At 37.6% G+C, this 24,373-nt stretch overlaps 1 protein-coding gene across 6 annotated transcripts in view; it reads left to right on the forward strand.

Annotated features, from left to right (window-relative positions):
- The window catches only part of ITSN1 (intersectin 1), a 223,966-nt gene that overhangs the window by 42,967 nt on the left and 156,626 nt on the right, over positions 1-24,373 (forward strand). The window lies entirely within an intron of this gene.

Below are 24,373 nucleotides of genomic sequence, written 5' to 3' on the forward strand. Positions count from 1 at the left end.
ATCTCTGTATGGATACACAGCTCCTAATTTAAATCACACTCTGCTAGTTATTCTGCAAAGTGACTTCTTACCGTTTCAGTCCTGTTGGTAGTTGTTTTTCTCCCCTCTCTGAGATTTCACAGTCCTCTGCAAGACTGCAGTGTGTTACCTCATTTGATACAATACATATGAAAGTAGTAGCTGTGAATCATTATACCATTTTAGATGTTAGAGTATTTATAACTCCTTATCCAACTTGTAATTTTGGGGTATATTTTCTTCTATCAGAGCATTTTTTATTATTTAAAGTTCATTCATTTATTTTGAGAGAGAGAGAGTGTTTGTGCAAGCGGGGGAAGGACAGAGAGAGAGGGAGAAAGAGAGAATCCCAAGCAGGCCCCACGCTGTCAGTGCAGAGCCCAACGTGGGGCTTGAACCAATGAACCATGAGATCATGACCTGAGCTGAAATCAGGAGTCATATGCTTAACCGACTGAGCCACCTAGGCGCCCCTGCCAGAGCATTTTTTAAAAAGAAAAACGTGGTGGACATAATACCATGTATAAAATTCTAAACTTTTTCTTTTTGATAAGCATTTTTAATTGTTTTAATGGTCACATATTTCATGGTATAGATACAATATCATAATTTACCTATATTTTCTACCTATGCTGTTAATAATGTTCCTATACTATCAAACATTTAAGTTTATCTCAGTTTTTAATTATTCAGAATAAAGTCACAGTGAACACCTTTCGGACATACAGCTTTGCATTTTGGATTATTTTCTTAGGGCAGGAATCAAATTATTAGGTACATGAGTTAAGAACATTTTTCCCCCCTCTTTTTTTTTTTTTTAGTTTATTGATTTATTTTGAGAGAGCCATAGAGAGCGTGAGCAAGGGAGGGGCAGAAAGAGAGGGAGAATCCCAAGCAGGCTTTTGGTCAGTATGTAGAGCCTGACACGGGGGCTTGAACTCTGGAAACTGTGACATCATGACCTGAGCCCAAATCGAGAGTCAGAAGCTCAACCAGCTGAGCTGCCCAGGAGTCCCTTTTCCCCATTCTTGATACATTTCTTGTCCCATTGCTTTTGAAAGGAGTTGTAATAGTTCACCCTCCCACCAGCAGTGTGAGAGGGCTCTCTTTGCTCTGTGGTTATTAACATTGGAAATCTGAATTAATAAACTTATTTATTGGGGCGCCTGGGTGGCTCAGTCGGTTAAGCGTCCGACTTCAGCTCAGGTCGCGATTTCGCGGTCCGCGAGTTCGAGCCCCGCGTCGGGCTCTGGGCTGATGGCTCAGAGCCTGGAGCCTGCTTCCGATTCTGTGTCTCCCTCTCTCTCTGCCCCTCCCCCGTTCATGCTATGTCTCTCTCTGTCTCAAAAATAAATAAATGTTAAAAAAAAATTAAAAAAAAATTTTCAACTCTATAAGTCCTGTTAATTAAAAAAAAAAATAAACTTATTTATTTTGAGGCTTTACTTCATTCCTTTGTGATAAGTTTTGAAGCTGGGTTGACCTTAAGTAAATTGGCTCAAATTCTCAAGTAAAATTTCCCTTAGACGAAACCTTCGTAAGATCCATTTAAAAGTTGGGATGTCAAGAAAATAAAACCTTTGTCAGAGAGGGAATGAAAGGTTAGTTTTATAATGTCCACATCTAGGTGAATGTTATTCAGTGAAATACATATTGAATGAATTAACTTTTCTTCCCTTCAGTAACAACAGTTATCTTTCAAAAATCTTTTGAATGTTATTTGGAATTATAAAGCTTAATAGCTCTACTGGGTTTCACAACATTGAAATTAAATGCAGTCAACATTAAGTGTGCAAACGTGCCTAAAATGTAATTCTAGATAAACTGAATTGTAATCCACATTTTGAGTATAAAATTGGCTTCTCCCACATTTTTCATATTATAAATAGAAGTGAGCCTTTTTAAGGAGAATATGAAACTGAGGAAGTCTGGGATTTTCTTCTTTTGTAGTCCTATTCCAGATCACAATGTATTTGTGATTCTTTTTAACAGAGACTTCCAAACTTCCTTTCTGTACTGCAGTGATACAGCTGGATCTACTTAAAGTAATTAGTGAAATTTTCAGTAAATGATGACCACGATTCTTTTCAACTTTTCTCAGGCTTAAATACATTTCAGTGTATCTCAGTCAAGTGGAGTGAAATTAAAGATTTGAATCGTGTATCTCTTGCCTTCTACAGCGGTCTGGTTTTCTGTTAGCTACAGTCTATTTAGTGGTTTAGTGATGCTAATGTTATTGAACGGTTGTTAGTCCTAAAACTTCCTAGTGATGATAAATCTTACCCTGCATAGAAGTCTCCTGGGTCACCAGGGCTCAGTTGGTTTTATTAATGACTGCATTGTCCTTTGCTCTCATTCATGACACTCAGTGACTTTTCATTGATGTTGCAGTACAGTTTTTTCCCTTGGACTTCGCCCATTCTTTACACATTGGTAAATAAGCTTCAGCTGTAGCAGGAGGCAGCTAGCATCTATGTGTGGATCAGATTATCAATATGTACCTATGCAGATTTCCTTTATCTCCTGATTGGGCAAGCATTTAACTGTCCTTAGCAAAAACTCTAAGGGATTAAAACACATCTCCATTGAGTTTTCCACTTGCTGGCATCGGGAGTTCGTTATGTTGGACTGGAGGGTCTAACTGATATTGCTATCCATTGTGGCACTACATCTGTGAAGATGTCCAAGATGTGAAATGTTTGCTGGGTTCTCAGTTATTCTCATCAAGGCTTATATGTAGCCAATTCAGTTTTGATGAATACATTCAAATGTAGAGCATTTTATAAATACTAGCACCTGGCTGTTTGTTTGTTGTTGTTTTTTTAAACACAGAATGCATATGTTTCATTTCTTCTTTTACTATGATCTATAAACCCATATTTAATTTATCCACTTGCAGCTGGTGCACTATTTTTGTTGAAGCAGGCTTAAAAATCTGGCAGGAGGCCTTCCTGCTTTCTTGCTCTTTTCAGTGTTGCAATGTTATTTTGCACAATTGGCGCTTTCTGGGTGGTTTCTTGACTTTTTTTCTAAAGCTGAAGCCTTTATCTAAAACTTGCCTCTGCCTAGCCTTCCACTCTTCCCACAGGTGAACTGATAATCCTAAGGCTTGGCTGCTGCTGTGTTTAGAGGTGTACAAGTTAATTAGTTCTTGTGCCGCAGCGTGGAAATTTATTTTCAGGTTTTCCTATAAGGGTTTCATGTGCCTTGTAATGTATGGAAGTTGAAGTTTTCATTTGGAAGAAAACTTTAGATCGTCTCTTATTTAGTGACAGTATACATCCACATTATGCAGATGACAATATTTTGTTCTTTTACCTGGTTCATTACATTTTTTTTCATGTGACAAAAGAAATGTTTATAATTACCTGTTAAATTTCCTTTTTGGGGGTCATTAATTTCTATTTGAGAGAATACTGAAAAGTATGTGAGTTGAAAATAGGTTAAATTTACATAATCTTATTTATGGCTGATTGTCTTGTAATTCCATATGTTTTATATTTAACATAAAAGTTTGGTCTGACATGCTCTTCTCCCACTTAGTGTTTCTTAAAATTATTGTTTGTTGTTTGGTTTTACATTACATGCTTTTTCCAGGGAATTACTTTCTCAAGTTTTAGTACCTTGAAAAAAAATTTTTTTTTTCCTAATGATCCTCTTGAAACTAGAACCTTCTCAAATAAATGAAGACCCTCCCTCATTTGTTTTATTGAAGCCTTTTGAGTGGTTATTCTATCTGCAGTTATAGTGCTCTAGACTCTGATTTCTTTAAAAAGTTAGACAAACCGTGGTTAATGACTTACTTTTCAGAGGTTAGTTTGCAGTTAGCTGGTGGTCTAAAGTGGAAATAAGCTTCAAAGAGGGGTTGGTTATCTCTTAAATTCCTTTATCTCTTAAATTCCTTTTCCCAGTCTTTCTGTTTGCTGCCCTTCATTTTTTTTTTTTTTAACTTTGTAGCTGTCTTGGTTTTATTGCTCCCAGATGAATTCTTTTCTATTGCCAATATTAAAGTAAGGGTGATTTAGAAGAATTGGGGTTTTAAAATCTGTTTATTGAAGTTCTGGAGGCTAGCTGCTGGGGCATTTTTCTTTGTGGAAAGTAAGCAGAAATAAATGGACAAATAGTCTGAAATGCCAGCGAGTGTTGCCAAGTAATGTGCTGACAGCTGGGCCTGACAGTGATTCCTCACCACTAGGCATTCCTGACCTGTCCCCTTCTCACCTCTGTCCCCTGCCACCACCCCCTCTCCCAGCAACAAAAATCTGGGAGGAATGCCTGTTCCCGTTTTAGAGAACTACTTGGATATTCACGACAGTTTTTCAGACAGAATGTCAACAGTGTCTCTTTGAACTTAGTAATAAGGTTCTCCTTTTTATCAGGTTCTTTACCCTTCGTGCAGTTTTAAAATCTGACTCATAAACAGGCTGTCCATCCCTTATGGGTCATCTTGCTCGGCTTAAAACAGCAGCACAGGCAGAAGCCCCATTTGAAGCCCATGACTTGAGACATGACAATTTGGCATTGATCAGGTTGGCTATATGTTTGGGATTTGTCAGTTCCTTTGTCCATTTATTGTTTGGCTTTCAGTACCTTTTCTCTGTGTTTCAAAAGGGCTTTGTGTACATCCTGCCTTTCTGTGTAATCTTACAGGGCGGCTTCGGCTTTGTGTTCATCTCCTGCTCAAACAGTTTTCACAGGAGTGGGGTTTGTTGTAAGACTCGCTATAGAACATGGGTGTAGGCTCTTCTAGTTTCTATTCGTTGCAGACTTTTTTTTTTTATACATATATAAGAGAAAGATTTCCTTTGATTTTTTTTTTCTTTCTTTGAGGTTTTCTAATTTTGCATTTTTGCAGATGTAAAAGGCTCCAAAAGGAAAAGAAGTGGGGACAGTAGTTTTTAGTGATTCCTTTTAATTTTTATTATAGACCAGGGGTAAAATGTGGGTAGAAAGATACTTAAAACCAGATTCTTCACAACTCTCAAATATTGGATAGTACCATGATATGAGTAGAGTATAAATTGTATATATATTTATGTTCCTGAGGATATTTTTATATACTGTAAAGATGTTTAAAGTATATATTTTTTATTATCTCACATATTGACATTTTTCTCCTTTCTTTTCAATACTTCCTTGATGCCAAATTTCTAGAAATTTAACATTTCTATCCTGTATCTTCCTATTCCTGTAGTCCTTGAACCTAAAACTACTTTTTGAGTAACTTTCTTTTTTTTAATTTAAATTTTAATTTTTTTAAGTAAATCTCTACAACCATCGTGGGGTTGTAGAACCCTGAGATCAAGAGTAAGATGCTCCATCGACTGAGCCAGCCAGGTGCCTATCCCCTTTTGAACAACTTTCAAACAAGATTTAAAAAATACTTCTTTATAAGAAATGAATTTAAAGTTCACTACCTACCATGAAAATCTATTTCAAGTAAATTAGCCTGAATGTGGGGAGTGGACTCCCGGAACTGAATGTAGACAATAGACCCGTGAAAACACAAGCTCAAAATTTTAAATATGAGAAAGAATAGATCTTTTGTTTCTTTACCTCTCTGGCCTCTGATACCTCCCAGCTAGCTTGCCTTTCTGTCACTGGAAGCACACATGAAGCTGTCTACAATCCAGGACTGCTGGAGTATTGTAAATTTAAGGAGAATAGGAGGGGTGAGCCTGATTCACTTAAAAACGTTTCATGATATAAAATACCTTCCCTAACAAGAGTACATTTAAAAAAATTTTTTTTTAATGTTTATTTATTTTTGAGAGAGAGAGAGAGACAGAGTGCGAGCAGGGGAGGGTCAGAGAGGGAGACACGGAATCCGAAGCAGCCTCCAGGCTCTGAGCTGTCAGCACAGAGCCCAGTGCAGGGCTCGAACTCATGAACTGCGAGGTCATGACCTGAGCTGAAGTCGGACGATTAACCGACTGAGCCACCCAAGCGCCCCAAGAGCACATTTTAAAATACTGAGACGAGGTGTCTTTTGGTTATGAATCCAGTAACCTGGGTCATTGGAGTGTTTGCAGAACCACTCAGGCCTTTGCCTCACCCCTCCCATAACCTTTCCTTATTTATGTAAGAGGATTATAAGATTTTTGTGATGGCATGGTCAGTAATTAAGTGAAAAACTGATAATGTATGTTCATAATCTCCTTTTCCTCTTTAGGCCATTAAATCCTAAATTAGCCCTGTTTTGGTATATTAGAAATTTGCTGATTATTTGAATTACATAATTGTGAAGATTCCTGTTTCTGTGAATGAGTATATATTTTAATTACCTCATTTCATCTCACATACTTGTTTTCATTTATGCCTTTTCCCCCTTTAATTTAAAAAAGCCCTAGAACATTGTCCAAAAAAACAAACAAACAAAAACAAACCTTAGAACATTTCCGAACCTTCAGGAAATCTAAAAGAATCATATGACATACCTGTTTTTAAAGATGTTTCAGATACTCAAATTATTTAATATAGAGTTTAACAGTTTAAATTTTGCCAACAATTTAGGGTTTAGAAATTTTATTTCTCAAAAAAATTTATTTCTCATGTTAAATTTAGCCTTTTTTAAACTGCTACATTTAGCATTTATTAGTACATTATTTTGTCTTTTAAAATCATTTCATATTTTCTGAATAATCTCCCTTTATGATAATAAAATGGAAATCAAATAACAAACCTCTTTCAACATAATTTTCATTTTCATGTGGACTGATATTTAATAAATACTACTTTAAGAATGGTCTTCCTATTTTATAAATACACGTTTATAGAGGTCTTCTACTTTAAAATATCAACATTTGGGATTTTAATGTAGATACCGAAATTAAGGATGAGTATTATTCCTTTGGCTCTCATTAATTAGCTTACCTTTCTGAAGCTGAGATGAAGAAAGGTTACAGACTTTGCTCAGACACATTCTAGCCATCTGCTTAAAAATCCTAACATTCATGCAGACTTTAAAATTTTTTTTTTTTAATGTTTATTTATTTTTGACAGAGACAGACAGAGACAGAATGTGAGTGGGTTGGGGCAGAGAGAGAGGGAGACACAGAAGCAGAAGCAAGCTCCAGGCTCTGAGCTGTCAGCACAGAGCCCGACGCGGGGCTCGAACTCACGAGCTGTGAGATCATGACCTGAGCCGAAGTCGGACGCTCAACCGACTGAGCCACCCAGGCGCTGCCCCTCATCCGATCTTTTAAAAACTGCTATTTACTAGGGCTCCTGGGTGGCTCAGCCGGTTAAGCGTCTGACTTAGGCTTTGGCTCAGGTCATGATCTCATGGTTCGTGAGTTCCAGTCCGGCATCGGGCTCTGTGCTGACAGCTCAGAGCCTGGAGCCTGGTTCAGATTCTGTGTCTCCCTCTCTCTCTGCCCTTCCCCTGCTCACGCTATGTCTCTCAAAAATAAATAAACGTTAAAAAAAATTTTTTTAACTACTGTTTACCTATTTCTTGATTGCTCAGTAGTCTGTGTGTCTGTCTTTCCTTCCTTCCTTCCTTCCTTCCTTCCTTCCTTCCTTCCTTCCTTCCTTCTTTTTTAAATTTTATTTGAGAGAAAGAGAGAGCAAGCAGGGGAGAGGGGCAGAGGGAGAGACAGAGAATTTCAAGTGGGCACCACACCCAGTGCAGAGTCTGACAGGGGGCTCCATCCCACATCTTTGGGATCATGACCTGAGATGAAATCAAGAGTCAGATGCTCAACCAACTGAGCCGTTCAGTCGCCCCAGTTTTTCTATTTTTTATGTGTAAGTATAGGAGTGTTTGCCTCACTCTGAAGATTACTAATTCTGGCAGCATGTTTATGAAATGCTTTAAAATAACTTGGGGAAAGCATGTATTACAATGGAAAGTGTGAAAAGAAGGAAGCAATTGTATAAATATAGGGAAAAGACTAAAAGGAAATATACGAAGCTGTTAATTAAAGTAGGAGGGTACCGGCCATATTTGTCTACATAGTGACCACCCTCTCTGCCTCTAAGAACTCCAGATGCTTGAAGCACCGCCTTACCTAGCACTGTCTTGGGGAGCCCTCCAGACCAACATTCCTGCGTGTGTCTCCTTCCCTGACAGCAGGGCCAGCCACCTTAGACAGAAACATGCCCTTCCTTCTCTGCTTTGCTCTAAGTAAGTTCTTGGCTTTTCTGTTTGTTCAATAACTCATTGAAATCCTATCATATGATTAGAACTTCTGCCTTCACTCACTTTTTTTGTTTTTGTTTATGTATTTTCTTTCTCTCTTTCTTTCTTTCTGTCTGTCTTTTCCCCTGGGATTTTGGGTATATGTATGTATGTGTGTGTGTGTGTGTGTGTGTGTGTGTATATATATATACACATATAATACATATATATATATATGCATATATATATATATGCTTCTGTGTGATAAATGTTTACACTTCGGGGAGCTTTGCTTTTTTATACAAGAAGGAAAAAGCTCTTTGGTCTTATACGGCAAAATTCTGTCAAACTTCTTTCTCCTGTTCAGTTTCCTCTGTGGTCTGCTAGGATACTTTAAAAAAACAAACACGTGGTTTCCCTTTCTGCGTCCTTTTTGTGTTCTAATGCTTTTATTGCTTGGAACAGTAGTATCCCCTCACTCCCCACCTCCCAGCTCCACCCTGTTTGGTTTACCAGGCTAACTACTTCATGGTTGTTCCAACAAGTTCATAATCCTGAAAGTATGAGGTTATGATCATGTGCCCTGAAACCAAACCCTGACCTCCTCTTCTATCATTTAATAATTGTATAAACTGTTGCCTTAGTTTCTATATCTGTAAGATGGGATAGCAATGACATTTAACCCATAGGGCTGTTAGTTCATAAGATTAAGTTGGCTAATACAGATCAGATGTATTAGTAAGCATTTAACAAAATTTTAGTTATTATGTGTTGTTTACATCTTGCTCTGTATACATATACACTTTCTCTCTCTCTCTCTCTGTCTCTCTCTCTCTCTCTCACACACACACACACACACACACACACACACACACACACACACAGATTTTTGATGTGTATTTTCCATCCCCTATTTAATTATAACCCCTCCAGCTTTATTGAAGTACTGTGTATTTTGGGTACACAATGTGATGATTTAATATTCATATACATTGCGAGTGCTTACCACAGTTGAGCTAATTAATGCATCCATACTTCATGTAGTTAACTCTGTGTGTGTGTGTGTGTGTGTGTGTGTGTGTAGTGAGAGCACTTAAGATCTATTCTCTTAAAAGATTTCAAGTATAGAATACAGTATTATTAACTACAGTCACTATACATTCGATCCCCAGAACTTAACTCATTTTATAACTGAAATTTTTTTTAAGTTTATTTATTTTGAAAGAGAGAGAGAGAGAGTGTGTGTGTGAGAGGGGGGGGGGGGAGAGGCAGAGAGAGAGGGAGAGAGAATCCCAAGCAGGCCCCGTGCTGTCAGCGCAGAGCCGACCTCATGGCTTGATCTCACAAACTGTGAGATCGTGACCTGAGCCAAAATGGAGAGTCGGATGTTTAATCCACTAAGCCACCCAGGCGCCTCTATAACTGAAATTTTGTCTCCTTCAACAAGCTTCTTCTCCTTCCCTCTGCCTGCTAGCTCCTGGCAATCACCATTTTACTTTCTGGTTCCATTAGTTTGGCTTTTTTAGATTCCACATGTAAGTGAGATCATACGGTACTTGTCTTTCCATGTCTGGATTATTTCACTTTGTAAAATGTCCTCCAGGCTCATTCATGTTACAAATAGCAGGATTTCCTCCTTTTTTTTTTAAATGGTCGAATACATATATATGTATGTATACCACATTTTCTTTATCTGTGTATCCACTGACATTATCTTGGTTATTGTGAACAATGCTACCGTAAATATGAGGATTCATACATCTCTTCGAGATACTTATTTCATCCTTGGACATAGATTCAGGAGTGGGATTGCTGGATTATAATAGTAATTCTACTTTTGTTTTTTTTGAGGAGCCTCCATACTGTTTGCCGTAGCAGGTGTACAAATTTACGTCCCTCCCGACAGGGCACAAATGTTCCCTTTTCTCCATGTCCTTGCTAGCTAGCATTTGTTCTCTCTTCTCCTGTTGGTAATAGCTGTCCTACCTCATTGTGGTTTTGATTTGCATTTTCCTAGTGATGAATGATATTGAGCATCTTTTCATATGTCTGTTAGCCTTCTGTAGATCTTTTGAAAAATGCCTATTCAGGTCCTTTGCCCATTTGTTGTTTTTAACATACAATGTCGTATTAGTTTCAGATATACAGTGCATTAATTCAACAACTTTACATCACTCAGTGCTTTCCACAATGAGTGTGGTCACCATCTGTCATCATACAGTGTTATTACAGTATTGTTAACTGTATTCCCTATGCTATACTTTTCATCTTTGTGACGTATTTGTTTTATAACTGGAAGTTTGTGTCTCTTAAGCCCCTTTATCTATTTCACCCAACCCTTCCACCTCCCCTCTGGCAACCACCAATTTATTTAAGAGTTTGTGCGTTTGTTCCTTTGTTTTTTTTTAGATTCCACATATTGGGGAAATCATAAGGTATTTATCCTTCTCTGTCTGACTTAGTTCACTTGTCATAATGTCTTCAAGATCCATCCATGTTATCACAAATAGCAAGATCTCATTCCTTTTTGTGGCTGAGTAATATTCCTGTGTGTGTGTGTGCACACCACATCTTTATCCATTCATCTATTGATGAACACTTGGGTTGCTTCCATATCTGGGTTATTATTATAATGCTACAGTAAATATAGGGGTGCATCTATCTTTTGAAATTCGTGTTTTCAGTTTCTTTGGGTAAATACCCAATGGTGGAATTACTGGATCGTATGGTATTTCTATTTTTTTTATGAAGACTTTTCTTTTTCTTTTGTTTTAACGTTTGAGGGAGAGAGTGTAAGTGGGGAAGGGGCAGAGAGAGAACCCCAAGCAGGCCCCAGGCTGACAGTAAAGATCCCGATGCGGGGCTTGATACCCCAAACCATGAGATCATGACCTGAACCGAAATCAAGAGTCAGACGATCAATCGATGGAGCCACCCCGGTGCCCTGGTATTTCTATTTTTAATTTTTTGCAGCACCTCCTTACTGTTTTCCATAGTGGCTGCACCAATTTATATTCCCACCAGCAGTAGAGAAGTTTCTTTTTTTCTCCACGTCCCCACCAACACTTGTTAATTGTCTTTTTGATTCTAGCCATTTTGACAAGTATAAAGTTACATCTCATATTTTTTAAAATTTGCATTTCTCTGATGATTAGTGATGTTGAACATCTTTTCATATATCTGTTGGCCATCTGTATGTCTTTGAGAAAATGTCAGTTCTGGTCCTCTTCCCATTTTTTATTTTCATGTTTATTTATTTTGAGAGAGAGAACATGAGCAGGGGAGGGACAGAGAGAGAGGGAGAGAAAGAATCCAAAAACAGGCTCTGCATTGCCAACGCAGAGCCTGATGTGGGGCTCGAGCTCCTGAACTGTGAGATCGTGGCCTGAGTGGAAATCAAGAGTTGGACACTTAACCGACTGAGCCACCCAGGCGCCCCTGCCCATTTTTTTAAATCAGATTTTTCTTGGTGTTGAGTTGTAGAAGTTTGTATTTGGATATTAACCACTTATTGGATATGTCATTTGCAAATATCTTCTCCCATTCAGTAGGTTGCCTTTTCATTTTGTTGATGGTTTCCTTCGCTGTGCAGAAGCTTTTTATTTTGGTGTAGTCCCAACAGTTATTTTTGCTTTCGTTTCCCTTGCCTGAGGAGATCTAGGAAAAAAGTTGCTAAGGCTGATGTTAAAGAGATTGCGTCCTATGTTTTTTTCTAGGAGTTTTATGGTTTCAGGTCCTCCATGTAAGTCTTTAATCCATTTTATTTTTGTGGATGGTGTGAGAAGGTCTTTTTGCATTAGCTATCCAGTTTTCCCAGCACCATTTATTGAAGAGACTGTCTTTTCACTATTGTATATTCTTGCTTCCTTTATTGTAGATTAATTGACCATATAAGCGTGAGGTTATTTCTGGGCTCTCCATTCTGCCCAGTTGATCTTTGTGTCTGTTTTTGTGTCACTGCTATACTTTCTTGATTACTACAGCTTTGCAGTATATCTTGAACTCTGGGATTGTGATACTCCAGTTTTGTTCTTCTTTCTCAAGATCGCTTTGGCTATTTGGGGTCTCTTGCGGTTCCATACAAATTGTAGTATTACTTGTTCTAGTTCTGTGAAAAATGCTGTTGATGTTTTGATGGGGGTTGCATTGAATCTGTAGATTGCTTAATTTTTTAACTGAGTTATTTATTTTTTTGCTATTGAGTTGTATGAGTTGATTGTAAACTTCTTAATAGCAAGGATCGTGGTAATAATTCCTCACCTTATCCGAATCTATAATTTTAGCATAATGTGTAGACCATTATTTCTCATTCTGGAGTAGAGCTTTCATGGTGTCATTTGAATGAGATAAGAATTCATAAATCAGCTGGTTTTTTTTGTTTGTTTGTTTTTTTTGTTTTTTTTAATTTTTTTTTTCAACGTTTTTTATTTATTTTTGGGACAGAGAGAGACAGAGCATGAACGGGGGAGGGGCAGAGAGAGAGGGAGACACAGAATCGGAAACAGGCTCCAGGCTCCGAGCCATCAGCCCAGAGCCTGACGCGGGGCTCGAACTCACAGACCGCGAGATCGTGACCTGGCTGAAGTCGGACGCTTAACCGACTGCGCCACCCAGGCGCCCCATAAATCAGCTGTTTTAAAACAATCTTAAAATGCTTCAATGAGGAGATAAAAATTACTGATACAAGCCTGTTTTTGTTTTGGATCAGTACAGCTTTATGTTGTCCATGGGAATAAAAAGTTTTCCTGAGTAAATGAATAAGGCTTTGGAGAGAGGGAATCTTTGAAAGGCATAAAGGCTTATTTTCAAGTAAGATCTAAATAGAAATGATTATCTGATCCTAAGTGAGAAGAATATGAAAATATTAAGTATACAAATGCTCAGACATGAGAGTAAAAAAAACAAAAACAAAAAACCTTCTTTTTCAATTACCTTAACATTTGAAAATTTATTATAAATTTGTCATAAATCTAAAAGATTGATATTCTGGAAATTTGAATAGAAAAGTCTTAATACAATATCTAGCCAAATGCTGTTAACTTTAGAGATGGAGGGACTGAAATTTACGTCTCACATATCATTCTAAATTTGTTTCAACTATAGAATTTATTTTGATAGCTACAGTAGTGAATGCAGTTTTAATCTTTTTCTGAAAAGCCTTTATAATTTGCCTCTAGGGGTATATATATTCTTCTCACACAAACCAAATGCTGATTCTGTGAGGCTTCATATCTACTGTTCCATTACATATGAATTTAGTTTATATACTTACAAATACTTTGATTTCTTTTCACTTAGTGTACATTAGGATATGTGCAGAATTTGATTTGTGTTTCCAGAGTTGGGCCAACTTTTAATTGGTGGCATTTTAAAGAATGTCTGGTTTTTATTCTATACTTTCTAGACTTTTTTTCCCATTTCAGTGGAATTGAATATCAGAATATAGCTGTTATGTGCATTTATTATTTGGTCATAAAGGCATTTGGAAAACCACTGGTCTTTGTGTATTTAGTAAAGGGCATTCGTTCCAAAACACACTGGACATATTGAAATTAAGATCAATACTTTGTATTTTCTAGTAAGGCATTTTGGTTTCATTCAACATAGACTATGTCCCATCCGACCCTACTTCTGTAAAAAAAAAAAAAAAAAAAAAAAAGACTCTAAAAATAAATTTTCTGTCGTCTTTACTAAATAATGTTTTTAAGGATTCATTATCGCAATCTGAGAACTGCTGCTTATATTAAACATTCTTGCTCAGAAGCCTTATTGTTCATCATTTGTTATGTCTCTTCAATGAAGTTTTTAAGTTGAGCTCAAAGTTGCCTTTTTTGGTTGTTTTCTAATGACCAAATACTTGTTGGGAGTTACTGGGAATAAGTACTTTTCTCAGATGATGTTCCAACACAGATAATTCCAATTTGTATTGAACTGCTAGGATTGCACAACTCTTGATTTTATTCATAGAGTTTTTTGGTGTGTTGTGGCTTATGACTTTTCCCCAACTTTATCAAGATATAATTGAACTACAATAAACTGGATATGTTTAAAGTATACTATTTGATCAGTTTTGATATATGCATATACCTATGAAACCATCACCTTTCCCCAAAGTTTCCTTGTCTCTTTCTATTTTTGTAATATGTCCCTTCCTCTGTATCTCCCATCTCCTGGAAACTACTGATTGGTTTTTTTGCCACTATAGATTAGTTTATATTTTCTAGAATTTTAACAAAAATGGAGTCAGTGTGTACATATATAGACATGGCTTCTTTCACTGAGCATAATAATTTTGACATTCATGCATGTTGTGGCTTGTGGCACCAGTTGGTTCTTTAAAAAAAATTTTTTTTTAATGTTTATTCATTTTTGGGAGACAGAGACAGAGCACTAGCAGGAGAGGGGCAGAGAGAGAGAGAGAGAGAGAGAGGGAGGCACAGAATCTGAAGCAGGCTCCAGGCTAAGCTGTCAGCACAGAGCCTGACGTGGGGCTCGAACTCACGAACTGTGAGATCATGACCTGAGCCGAAGTTGGACACCCAGCCAACTGAGCCACCCAGGCACTCCTCAGTTGGTTCCTTTTTATTGCTAAGTAGTATTACATTTTATTGCTAAGCAGTACAAGAGATAAATCACTCTTTATCCCTTCATCATTCGATTGATATTTGGGTTACTAGCTTTGGCTCTTATTAAAGATAAAGTTGAGGGGTACCTGGCTGGCTCAGTCGGTTAAGCATCACACTTCAGCTCAGGTCGTGATCTCAAGGTTTATGAGTTCCAGCCCTGTTGTTGGGTTCTGTGCTGACAGCTCGGAGCCTAGAGCCTGCTTTGGATTCTGTGCCTCCCTCTCTCTCTGCCCCTCCCCCACTCGTGCTCTCGCGCTCTCTCTCTCTCTCTCTCAAAAATAAAAATAAACATTTAAAAAAAAGTTGATATGATTGTTTACACATTTTCATGTAGGCATAAACATTTATTTCCTTTTCTTTTTTGTTTTTAATTTATTTATTTTGAGAGAGAGAGCATGAGCTGGGGAGGGGCAGAGAGAGAGGGAGAGAGAGAGAGAGAATCCCAACAAGACTCTGCACTGTCAGCACAGAGCCCAATTCGGGGCTCGAACCCATGAACTGAGAGGTCATGACATGAGCTGAGGTCAAGAGTCGGATGCCTAACCTACTGATTCACCCAGACACCCCAAATTTTCATTTCTTTTAGCTAAATACCTAGAAGTTGAGTGGCAAGATCCAGTGGGATCTGTACAACTTTTTAAGGAAAGTCTGCTTTTCAAAGTGGTCATCCCATCTTATGTTCCTGTCACCAGCACTTCAGAATCCTTGGTATGGTCAGTCTTTCGTGTTTGCCATTCCAGTGGAAATATAGTGGCATATCATTGCAGCTTAATTTCCCTAATGGCTCATGATGTTGAGCTTCTTTCCATGTGTTTATTTGCCATTTATTTAAGTTATTTGGTGAAGTGTCTGTTACATTTCTTTTGACCATTTCCTCACTGAGGTTTTTGTTGTTGTTTTTTTTTTAATGTTTATTTTTGAGAGAGAGACAGGAGAGAGGAAGTAAGGGTGTGTGCACAAGTCGGGGAGGGGCAGAGGGGTAGGGAGAAAGGATCTGAAGCAGGTTCTACACTGACAGCAGAGAGCCCAATGCTGGGCTCGAACTCAGAAACCGTGAGATCCTGACCTGAACTGAAGTCAGATGCTTAATCAACCAACTAAGCCACCCAGGCACCCATCTTATTATTTCTTTTAAGTACAAAAGATGCTTATTTGGGAAGAGCAGAGGAATTACAGTTCAGGATAAGCAAGCTATGGTGAGCCATAGGCAAATCCATCTTACTATTGAGAAAAAATTTTTAGTGTTTATTTATTTTTGAGAGACAGAACGTGAGTGGGGGAGGAACAGAGAGGAAGACACAGAATCCACAGTTCAGGCCCCAGGCTCTGAACTGTCGGCACAGAGCCCAACGTGGGGCTTTGAACTTATGAACCATGAGATCATGACTTGAGCTGAAGTCAACTAACTGACTGAGCCACCCAGGTGCTCCTGTCTTATAAGTTTATTTATTTATTTTGACAGGGGGAGGAGCAGAGAGAGAGGGAGAATGAGAATCCCAAGAAGGCTCACACTGTTGGCACAGAGCCTGATATGGGGTTTGATCCCAGGAACAGTGAGATCATGACCTGAGCTGAAATCAACAGTTGGTTGCTTAACCTACTGAGCCACCCAGACGCCCCTCCCCTCCCCCATCTTATTTTATTTTTAAGAAAGTTGTAAGAGTTCCATATTATTCTGAATACAGTTCCTTTGTCTGATGATTGTGTTGCAAACGTTTTTTTGTTTATAGCTTTCGTTTTTGTTTTCTTAATGGTACTTTTGAAGAGTTAATTTTTTTGATGAAGCCCAGCCCTTCTTCTTTTTTGTAAATAAATCATGCTTATTTGTATTCTAAGAAATCATTGTCTAGTCAAGGGTCATGAAGGTATTCTCCCATCTTTTAGAATTTTAATGCTAAACTATATGCTTTTAAATTGGTCCAAATTTAAATTTTTTTAATTTCACTCCATTTGAGTTAATTTTTGTGTATAATATGAAGTTAGGGTCAATGTTCTTTTTCTTTTTTTCTATATGAATATCCAGTTGATACACTGTTTGTTTGTTTGTTTGTTTGTTTGTTGAAAAGTCTTTTTTTTTTTCCCTCCAGTGGTTTGCCTTTGTTACTTTACTAAAAATGAATTCACCAAACGTGTAAATCTATTTCTGAACTCTTGTTTTCTGTTCCATTGATCTGGTATGTCCCTCTTTGCACCAATTCCAAAGGTCTTGATTACTGTTGCTTCATAGTAAATCTTGAAATCAGGTAGGATAAGTACTCTGATTTTGTTATTTTTTAAAATTGCTCTGGTTATTCTAGGTCCTTTGCATTTCCATGTAAATTTAATATTAGCTTGTTAGTTTCTACTAAAAAGCCTGCTGCAGTTTGATTGGAAATGCATTGAATATACAGATCCATTTGGAGAGAACTGCAACTTTAACAATATTAAATCTTCTAATCCAGGAACTTAGTATATGTCTCCATTTATGTAGGTCTTCTTTAATTTTTCCCCCTAATATTTTGTAGTGTGTTCAATGTAGAGGCCTTGGATGTCTTTTGTTTGGTTTGTTTTGTTTTTTAAGTAAGCTCAATGCCCTAAAGGGGGGCTTGAACTCATGACCCTGAGATCAAGAGTACCATCCTCTACCAACTGAGCCAGCCAGGCACCCCTGATGTCTTTTGTTAAATTTATACCTAGCACTTATACATTTTTTGGCACTGCTGTAAATGGGATTGTTTGTCTAATTTCACTTTCCAATTATTTGCTTCTAGTATATGAGAAATCAGTTGATTTTTAGAACGTTATTAACTTAACCTTTTATCCTGTAATTTTGCTAAGTCACTTTGCAAAATAAGAATCTGGTAAATTCACTTATTACCGTATTTAGTAGCTTCCTTGGAGTTTTCTGCAAGTAGGGAGAGTTTCATTTTATTCTTTTCCAATCTTTATGGCTATTATTTTTCTGTTTTTCTTACCTTATTTCAGTGGCTAGAACCTTCAGAACACTGTTGAATAGGAGTGGTAAAAGCAGATATCCCTGCCTTCCTATTTTCATGGGGAGAAATTCAGTCTTAAACCATTGACTATATTAGCTGTAGGTTTTCATAGATGCCCTGTATCTGAGGAAGTTTCCTATTAATTCTAATTTTCTGGGAGTTTTAATCATTATTGGGTGTTGATTTTTTGTCAAAAGATTTTTTTCCCCACATTTACTGAAATGATCATATTGGGGTTTTTTTGTTTGTTTGTTTTGCTTTATTCATTTAATGTGGTAAATTACACTAACTGATTACCAAATGGTAAGCAAATCTTGCATTTCTGTGATAAACCCTATTTGGTCATGTTTCATTAACCTTTTTATGTATTATTAAGATGAAACTTTTATTGTGAAGGATTTTGGCATCTATATTCTTTAGGGTCTTGATATGTAATTTTGGGAAGATAATATCTGTCAGGTGTTAGCATTATGATGGCTTCAAAAACATGAGTTGGGCACTGATCCCTCTATTGTTTGAAAAAGTTTGCAACGTTTTTGTATTTTCTTTTCCTTGAATGTTTGATAGAATTCACCAGTGAAAGAATGCAGTTTTCTTTTTTGGGAAGAAAAAATAAAATCAGTTCCTTTAATAAGTATAGTAATATTTGGATACTCTGTTTCTCCTTGTATCAATTTTAGTAAGTTTTTTCCAAGAAATTTGTTCATCCACATTGTCAAATTGTTGGCATAAAGTTGTTTTTAGTATTTCTTATTCTTTTAATGTTTGTAGGATTGATGGCAATGACCCTTAGTTCATTTCTGATCTGATTTGTGTTCTCTCTTTTAATCAGTGTCAGTAAGGGTTTGTCCCCCCCTCCCCCCAGGAACCAGATTTTGGTTTCATTAATTTTCTCTATTGTAGGTCTTTTAAAAAATTTCTTTTATATCTGCTAGTATCTTTATTATTCCCTTCCTTCTATTTGTCGTTTACATTGCTCCCCCCATTCTCTTCTTTAGTGTTTAGACCATTAACATTTAATGTAGTCATTGGTATTTTAGAATTACATCTGCTATTTTATTATTTGTTTTGTTTATCCTGTTTTTTGTTCTTCTATTCTTCTTTTCCTGACTTTTTTGAATTGAGTAATTTTTAGCGTTCTATTTTCATTTGTCTATTGCCTTTCTGGCTATATTTCTTTGTGTGTTTGTGTTTTTATTTTTCTAAGTAGTCACTCTAGGGATTAAATATATTTAACTTTCATAGTCTGCTTACAGGTAATATTTTATTACTTGAAATAAAATGTAGAAGGCTTGCAGCCATCTAAGTCCCTTACTCTTACCCAACAGACCTTTATGTTAAGGTTGTCCTATGTATTATTACACTTATACATGTTGATAGCCCTACTACACAGTGTGACAATATTTGCTTTCAGCACTCTACGTATCTTCAGGAGTTTTATAGGAAAAATATAATTTTATGTATTTATCCATATATTTATCATTTCTGTTTCTGTTCCTTTATTCTTGAAGATCTAAGTTTCTCTCTAAAATTTCCATTTGCTTCTTTTTCAACTAATTTTTTCTTCTCTGCTGATCTTGTGTATTTCAAGTCATTTCATTTGTGTTTACTTTTACCTCATGGAACACAGGTGATAATAGCTCCTCTAAAGTCTTTGTGATAATTTCAGTCTCTGTATCATTTGGGATCTGGGATCTGTTTATTACAGTCTTTCCTTTCTTTGAGAATTTGCAAGATTTTCCTAGTTGCATGTATGTCCAGTAAGTTTGGATTACCTCGTGGAGATTGTGAATTTCATGTCAGGTTCCGGGTGCTGCGGTGACCCTCTGCACAGTGCTGGTGTTGGTTGTAGCAGGTCTTCTTCCTGATTAGGTTCCAAGTACAAGTTCTGCCTGCTGCTGCCTGCTCACAGAGGTCCCATTGTTAGGTCAGTTTTCAATACTTTTGCTGTGCTACTTTTGTTCCGTCCTGCAGCTCAGAGGTGAGCCTGAGTCTTGTGGGAGTTCATTTACAGAATTAAGGGATCCTCACACTCTCCTGTCCACAGAGGCCTTTTTTATTAGTTCCTTTGGCCAGACTGGGTTTCTACCAGAGTTTTACCTTTTGCTCCTCTGCCTCACTGCATAACTCCATGACTGGGCCAACTCTCGGGGCAGAGCTGCTAGAGAAAAGTGAACAAAAGTTGGGGGGACTTCTGACTGTCTTCTGAAATCTGCCTACTTTTCTTTACTTTTTATTGTCCTTAGGTATTTGTTTTTTAAAACTTTTGCCCAGTTTTTAAAAGTGTTTTTTTTTTTTTTTAAAGTTTATATATTTTTGAGAGAGAAAGAGCAGGGGAGGAGCAGAGAGAGAGGGGGAGAGAGAGAATCCCAGGCAGGCTCCATCCACACCATCAATGTCAGCATGGAGCCCGACACGGGGCTCGAACCCATGAACTGTGAGATCATGACCTGAGCCAAAACCAAGAGTTGGACACTTAACTGAGCCACCCAGGCACCCCTGCCCAGTTTTTAGTTTTAAGTGGGACAGAGGCTCTAGTGGACTTATACTACTGTAGCCAAACTAGAAATCTGGTTTGTGGCACTTAGAAATCTTGCGGTATTTTTAAAAAATTATTTTCTTTTTTCAAATTATTGTAATACATACGACAAATATATGTAAAAGTAGGAACAACAGTTTGAACCAAGATGTTATCACCCTGATCTGCCTGTGTGGCATAGAACTGAAAAGGAGGTGGGATTGGAAGGTTCGATCTGGTTGCTTCATTGCGTGTTACTACTTTGTCTGGGGTTCCCCAGGAGCTGAGGAGAACCTAACTGTAAATAGCATTTGAAGTGCCTGTGGCTAAAAGAAATGTGGGTGGGAATATTCCAACGTCATCCTTAAACCAGCATTTGGATGTTTGTGTTAGTAATAAGTCTGGAAGGTACGTCTTCTTCACACCTCAAAGCGATTTAGTTTTTATTAGGTCCATTCCTTACCAGGACCTGGCTTAAGTTGAGTGACAGTTAAGGAACAAGGCTTGGATTGGGGAGGGAAGAGACAGAAGGGCTTTATTTGCAAGCGTAGGGCGCAGGCTGAGGTTGCAACCCTTTCCATTGTTACTTACGGATTTAAGATGACGAGGAAGCAGACAGGGTAGTTAGAAGGGCCAGAAGATAAATTTTGTCTGACGCTGCTAATAACGAAGTGAAGGCTTTTGGGGAAGAGGTTCACAGAGCGGGGCAGAGGGAGGAAGTGGGGGATGATTTCCTGAATTCTAGGAAGGACAGTAAACAGCACGTACTTAGTTTTGAGAGAGAGAGAGAGAGAGAGAGAGAGAGAGAGACGGAGGGAGTGCATGAGCAGGGGAGGAGCAGGGAGAGAATCTTAAGCAGGCTTCATGCTTAGTGCAGAGCCTGATGGAGGGCTCAGTCTCACTAAGGTGAGAATCATGTCCTGAACTGGAATCAAGAGTCGAATGCTTAACCGACCAAGCCACCCAGATGCCCCATTTTTTTTTCTTTTTAAAGTTTTTTTTATTTTATTTTTTTATTTTATTTTTTTTTTATTTCAGCAAATACTCTTTGCAAGGAGCCACTGATCATTAAAATATACTTTGGGGCACCTGGGTGGCTCAGTCAGTGGAGCGTTCACCTTCGGCTCAGGTCATGATCTCATGGTTTGTGAGTTTGAGCCCCACATGGGGCTCGCTGCTGTCAACACAGAGCCTGCTTCAGATCCTCCCATCTCCCTCTCTCTCTCTGCTTCTCCCCTGCTCACTGAACTCTATCAAAAATAAATAAACTTTAAAAAAAATTTTAAAAAAATATACATATATACTTTGGACTATAGGAATTGTTATACTCTGTGACTCTCAAAATAGCTGTGAAACACTTAAAGTAAGGCATATAATTATATCTAGGTGAAAATGGTCACTACTTTTGTTACCATAGTTTAGTATTGGTTATGCTAATTTCATAACCTGTGGAATTGTTTTAGTAAAAGGAATTATTTGTTTCTTGAAGGTTAGTTCAAACTCACCCCTAAAATTATTTTTTCTTGGGACCTTTTTCATGTTATACCTTTACATTTCAAGTTAGTTCTATGCTCTCTTAAAGTATTATGTCCTTTTAAAAGATCAGTTTGGAAATTACAGTGAAGTAGAAATCTAACCATTGTCTCTAGATTCTCTGTTGCATAGAATTGTGTATAATGTTTTCTTAAGCAAAAATTCTGAAGAAAATGTGAGCAAATTGGACCTAGTTATGTAGTAAAAGAGTAACATGCATATCTGAGTTGGGTTTATTACATAAATTCTAGGATAATTTGTGTTAGGAAATATATCACTATAATTTAGTATGCTAATTAAAAAAGAAATACATGGTCATCTTATTAAATACTCTAAAAAAGCCTCTGAAAAAAATTAGCAGGCTTTTCTAATGAAAGTTTAAGTCAAATAAAAATGATAGAAAACTGCCTAAACATGGCAAAAGCTATTTACCAAAACACAATAGCAGATATAACTATTTATAACCTATTTAACTGCCTAAACATGGCAAAAGCTATTTACCAAAACACAATAGCAGATAGAACTATTTATAACCTATTTCATTGGTTATGAAATATCAATACTTATTAAACACCAAAACCATCACCATGAAAGCCAGGGGCAATATCAAAATTCCTGCCTTTCCACCTATTACATAGCCTAGCTTTACTGGTTTGGGCAAATAATGCAAGCTTAAATTCTTTATTCTCAGAGGATATAGATCTAGAAAATCTGAGAGACTCATCTGAGTGCCTTAGCACCAATAAAAAAATGTGGTAAAGTGGCTGGGTACCAAGAAGATAGATAAACCAGTAACTTTTCTTTATTTTGCAATAAATAGTAAAGAATGGAAGTAAACCAGAACAGAATGTTTTCTCATGTTCTATATATGAAATATTTGCATTACTATGCTTTTAAAAAATGAGAGCTTATGCTTTTGCAAAGCTCAATAAAAAGATGTATGATTTGTCAATTTTAAGAGCATTATGAAGATTAAGTGAGATGAAACATTAAAAAATTTTGGAAAATCATCAAGCTCACCTCTATAGCGTATTGAGCGAGAAATTGTGGAAGAAGAGAATAGCAGCTAATTTCTTTTTTTTTTTAAGGTTTATTTATTTATTTTGAGAGAGAGAGTGCGCATGCATGCAAGAGAGAGAGGGAGAGAGAGAATCCAAAGCAGGCTCCATGCTCAGGGTGGAGCCCAGCAAGGGTCTAAGATCTCAGGATCCCCAATAGCAAGATCACAACCTGAGCTGACATCGAGTCGGAGGCTCAACCTACTGAGCCACCCAGGTGCCGTAAAGGGAATTGGCAGTGAGAAGTGGCCTGCCTCAAAACGGGATCCACAGACCCCCACTTAAATATGGTGGCTTGACCACATGTATCTTTTCTTCTTCCATCACATCTGCAGTGATCGCAAAGGAAGCACAGCAGTTGTTAACACATAGGGAGAAAGATAATAGTAGAGAAGATAGTGAACAAAAGATCTGAAGAATTTTTTGGAAACCGAGCGAATAGAGTGGTAACCGAGTTCAGAGGAAGGTACAACCTAGTGCCTACCGAAGGGCGGCAGAGATGAGGGACAAATCAGCAGCCCCCAGGAGTAGTGTCTTGACAGGATTCAGAGTGTTTGGTGGCTGCCAAAGGCAGAGGTCAGTTTTGTAGCTGAAACGGAAGTTCTTGAAAAGTCTATGTCCAGATCTTTTGGAATGTCTTCTGCATCCCCAGCAAACATGATTTCTTCAGTCCCATTTTTCCTGGGGAGATGGGTCAAGCACTAGAACCAGAGATGCTTCTGACCAGAAGAGTAAAGGTCGGGGCTGAAAATATAGGGAGTAGGTCTTAGTGTGCATCCGGAAGTATAGCCCTTCACTTACTCCTGCCTTTTCTACTCCTCCCCAAAAGCCAGCACCCTCCCATACACTTCTTTCTGGCAAAACTGAGCAGCTTGAATGAAGAGACCCTCTGCGTACTGACACTGGAGGTCTCCGAGTGAAATGTGACTGTCATCTACAGCAGTCCATCAATCAAGAGAACTGGCATCCATGTTGATTTTTTTTAGTACCTCACTCTTAAATATGAGGAAGCAGCCAGGGATCACCAGATAGATGAGGAAAGCCTCAAAAGTGACAGAGACCCAAAACAGTCGGCCAACAAACAGAAAAAGGAATCAAATGATGTAAGAAACAGAAGAACATGAAAGAGCAAAATACTTCCTTCCCACCCAAAAAATCCGGAGAGTAAAAGGTGTTGTGTCCGTTAAAAAAATGACAGAGTACTAGGAATAAAGAGTTAAGAACAAGAAAAAGCTTTTGGAAGTTTAAAAATATGATATTTGGGGGGAAAATCCATGGACAGATTAAAATAGGAAATTGAAGAGTATTAGGACAAGGGACTGTAATTGTAAATATCTAAAAGTAACTAAATTTTTTAATGTATGAATATTTAGTACTCATTTTTTAACTGTATGCCTCTGCCATGTTGAAAAAGCAAATACTAATTTTGGATTATTTTAGTTGGGGAAGAAGACGAGGTTCACCTTGGCTATTCATGAACAGATAACGCCTGATGGGGATTTTGGAGCATTGGGTTTGTGATT

Source organism: Lynx canadensis, chromosome C2 (genome assembly GCF_007474595.2).
Source record: "Lynx canadensis isolate LIC74 chromosome C2, mLynCan4.pri.v2, whole genome shotgun sequence".
NCBI classification, from domain to species: Eukaryota; Metazoa; Chordata; class Mammalia; order Carnivora; family Felidae; genus Lynx; species Lynx canadensis.